The sequence below is a fragment of the Saccopteryx leptura genome, chromosome 4 (genome assembly GCF_036850995.1).
Source record: "Saccopteryx leptura isolate mSacLep1 chromosome 4, mSacLep1_pri_phased_curated, whole genome shotgun sequence".
NCBI lineage: Eukaryota > Metazoa > Chordata > Mammalia > Chiroptera > Emballonuridae > Saccopteryx > Saccopteryx leptura.
In genome coordinates, this window is record NC_089506.1 from 207021905 (window position 1) to 207026367 (window position 4463).

The 4463-nt window shown below is 42.4% G+C and overlaps 1 long non-coding RNA gene across 1 annotated transcript in view; it reads left to right on the forward strand.

Annotated features, from left to right (window-relative positions):
- LOC136403648 (uncharacterized) overlaps positions 1-4463 on the forward strand; it is a 493289-nt gene that overhangs the window by 475204 nt on the left and 13622 nt on the right. The gene's annotated exons all lie outside the window — the stretch shown is intronic.

Consider the following 4463-nt stretch of genomic DNA (forward strand, 5'->3'; position numbering starts at 1 on the left):
TTCTAGCACCTGAGGCAGAGGCCATGGAGTCAGCCCCAGCGCCCGGGCCACCTTTTGCTCCAATGGAGCCTCAGCTGCGGGAGGGGAAGAGAGAGAGAGAGGAAGGAGAGGGGGAGGGGTGGAGAAGCAGATGGGCGCTTCTCCTGTGTGCCCTGGCCGGGAATCAAACCCGGGACTCCTGCACACCAGGCCGACGCTCTACCACTGAGCAAACCAGCCAGGGCCTCAAGCCACCTTTTATCTCCTCACTCATTCAAGAAATGTCCAAGTACCTACTCTGTGCCTGGTCCTGCCATCCTGAGAGCTAGGCCTTCAAACTGGCTGTGGAATCAATGCGGTAGCTCACACACAGTATACTGTTCAATGAAACAGCAGGAAACCGCAAGGGCAGTGCATCCGCACAGACAACTAAGAACCGCTCTACGTCTTTGTGTGTGTGTGTGTGTGTGTGTGTGTGTGTGTGTCAGAGGCAGACAGAGAGAGGGATAGACAATGACAGGAAGGGAGAAAGATGAGAAGCATCAATTTTTTGTTGCAGCGCCTTAGTTGTTCATTGATTGCTTTCTCATATGTGCCTTGACGAGGGGGCTACAGCAGATCAAGTGACCCCTTGCTCAAGCCAGTGAGCTTAGGCTCAAGCTGGTGGCCTTGCTCAAACCAGATGAGCCCACGCTCAATCTGGCGACCTTAGGGTTTCAAACCTGGGTCCTCCATATCCCAGTGCGATGCTCTATCCACTGCACCACTGCCTGGTCAGGCACAACTAACTTGTCTTTCTTATGGTGGATACGTGTGTCTCCATGCGAGGTCTTGATGGGAGGAGTGATGAGGGTTTCTGTGGATCATAGTCCAAAACATTTGAGAAACACTGGGGCAAGAGACAAGCCTTAATATACAGACTGTAACTGTGTTAGCAAACAGTTCTGTCTGTTTACATTAACCTGAGAAGCCTCAAACAGCAAATTGGAACTTGGCAGTGACCAATTTCTAGATGCACTTTGAAATCAACACTGCCATTGTGGTTAGGACAGTCACCTTAGGAGAGAAGACGGGAAAAGCCATCAATCTCCTCCCTCGGCACCCAAGAATGATTCGGGAGTGTTCCCTTTCCCCCAAGGGATTTCAGCTCTGGCAACACCACTCCTGAGAAATATCAATGGTCTGAAAGCCTTTCCTTCCATCTTAAAGCTGCAGTGGCACACACCTTAGTGGATTTATGGAAACAGAAGTTTGGATTATGAATCCACTTGGCCCCAGGTGTTGAAAGCAGCCCAGGGAAACCAGTGGTGGCAGGCTGACCCAGGTAACCCCAAACCTTTGTTGCAGAAGTTGGATAAAACCTAGAAAGACCCCTAAAGCTCTCAAAGGCAGCTCCATAAATGATTGAACATTTCCACCAGCTCAGAGAACACAGCCACTATACCTAAAAGGAAGAAATGTCACAACCCTAACAATTACAGTTGTGCTGCGACAGGGGGCTGCACCAAAGCCCTTGTAGCACACAGCAAAAACACCTCAACCTGGGTTCAAAAGGCATGGCTCCCTGCCTGAGGGTTAAGTACCAATGAAGTTAGGCTGCCTGTACTTGCTGGTCCATGACATCTTCTTGGAAGGCATTCAATCTGTCTGAAAAATAGGATCTCGCTCACATGTGGACAAGACTTCATAGCACACAAGTGTCACCATGTGTTTGGTACCCACCCCCTCCTCTGGTTTCAAACTGCACCAGAATAAGTCAGTCTATTTTCAAGACTGGAGCTTCCAGGTTCCCATCTCCCAAAATGACTTACCTCACTAAAGTGCATTATCCAGCATGAACTCCTAAATTACCACCCATCAACCAGCATATTTTAATGGCTACATGCACAAAAGACTTACAAACAGAGAAAATAATTTGGAAAGTTACTTTCCAAAACTAATCAGTTTTTACCTCTGGGGAGGGTGGAGGAGGACAAGTTAAAGAGGCCTCCGTACTGATGTCCACTACTTTTCTTTACAATACATGTGTTGATTTTTTCAATGGCATATTTTTAATAAAAACTATCAGCCATTCCAGAGTCCTCAAGGGGTCCACTGATGGGAGGTGAGTTACAAATGTAAAGTATCCGTGGAATGCAAGTCATTATGCTTCATGTCATTTTTTTTCTATTTTACTCATTTCACAGACGAAAATTGAGCTGGGAGGCCCAGGTTCTTGCACTTAGTAAGTGATGAAGTCAGCATGCAAATCCACATAATTTCAAGCAAAGATTCTTTCTCCCTATGAGGGGGCAAAAAGCAAATGAACATGGTAATCTCACTTCTGCCTCCAAGTAGTAAAGAGCCAACACTGGCTAAGACACAGGGGAAAAGGCATTCCTGTCCCCATGATCGTAGAAGTACTAACTGTTCCTTGCAGAAGGGTCTTTGGTAGGACCCATCAATATTTTAAATACGAATTTCTTTTGAGCCAGCAATTTTACCTGCAGAAAATTATCCTGTAAAAACCTAAAGAATCTACAATTTCACTGCTGTGCCAACATTAGGAAACCCTGTGACTCCCATAAAGGCCCACCAATAAAATAGCATACTATTTGATCATAAAACATCACAATATACATTACAATGCAGAAAAATCTGCATATAAGCTGTTGTACAGCTTAGTTTTTGCAGTTTTAGATGTTCTTTAAAGCATTAATTCAATACATATAAAATGAGGAACAGGAATAGCATCAGTGAAATTTCCCAGTTTTACTGAAGGCTACAAATTTGTGTTGAACCCTCAAAACCCTCTCATGTCACAGGCTGCAATCTGTTGAACTTGACAGAGAACATGTGTATCTCATCACAGGAAGTAAAATACTGGATCTCACCATGTCAAATGCATCAGTCCAACATATGGAATAATAGCCTAATACTGTCCCCTCTAAAACATCCCACACCTCAGAAACATTCCAGTATGGAGTCTTGGAAGCTACCCTTAGGTGATAAGGTCATCCATACTGATCAAAGTTTTAACAGCTTTCCAAGGGGGTGGGGAAGGAACAGGCACTACAAACATCTGATCAGAACAATCTTCTTTAACTAATGAATCTTAAGTTATCTTTCACTTTAATAAACAAGTTTTTTCTGACCTTGTTTGGCTGGACGTCCAAGTCACTCCATTCCAAGAGGACAGAATGTATTTCAAAAGATTCCCAACCTCATCACTAGACACCTAAGTAATCAACTTAATGGACAATGTGACAGTTGTATGAAATAAAATGCAAAGAGATTAATTTACTAACAGTCACTACAACTCTCAAAAAATCTAAACAGTAATTGTGGCAAAAATTTAGCGATTTGTTCCTAATTTTCTTTAAAATTTTTTTATTTTAGAGAAGGGAGAGAGACATTGATTTGTTGTTCCACTTATTTATGCAGTCATTGGTTGATTCTTTGTGCTCTGACCAGGAATCAAACCTACAACCTTGGTGTATCAGGATGATGCTCTAACAAACTGACCTACCTGGCTAAGGCTTAATTTTTTAAACTTTGAACTATGTTGTTCATGTCCCCAACTAAAGGCCTCATTTCTAAATCATCTCTTCCCATCTTACACCTTCACTGCTCTGGGCTTGGCTCACCCTCACAATCAGACCTGGCCATCCCCTGATTATAAAGGAAGCTAGTCCAGCTTCCGGTGCTGAAAGGAAACCAGATCCCGAGCCACAATTACTCATTTAATGAGTTCCAATAGCCTTTAGAAGAAAAAAAAAGTAGAAGGCTCATTCTTTTCTAAAAGCCTGGATTTCATTTGATTACATCAAATAATTGTTCAGATATGATTACCAAAACAAAACTGCAGACAAGCCCCATAGGTTTTTTGGTTTTTAAATTATTTATTCATTAAATGATTTAAGGTGTGTACCACTACTCCAGCTGGGTAAACCACATTGAAGAATTTGACTGCAGGTCTTTAGATTCAGCCAAATGTTTTCCATTAATTTCGCTCTATAAAATACCAGACATTATAATTAAGTTTTTAATGCTTCAGCCATGCTCAGAACGCTGCAGTATAAGGATGACTTCAACCCACTCATGCCAAGTTAGGGTAACAGGAACAGAACTAATGAGCTATGATGTCTAAAAGAATCAGAGAATCAACTTAAGATGAAATGAGATTCTGTTCCCCAAAAGCAAAGTGTTATGTTTTAAAATTCAGCCTCAATGTTCTCAAGAGACTGAAGGAAAAAAAAATCATTATTTTAAAAATACCACACAAATACTCAATCTTCCATGATTTGTTTGTATCTAAAATGGTACAAGAAAAAGGCTTCAAAAATAGAGCAGTCGGAAATAAGTTTCCCCCAGAGAAATCCTTCCCCTTTCTAATCTTAGGTCTGGAGGTTAGTCTGTGCTCAGGACGCACAGGAGAGCAAGGGGACAGAAAGGGAGAAGGGAGTTACAGGTGATTAAATGCAATGGAAAAAAGTAACAAATGC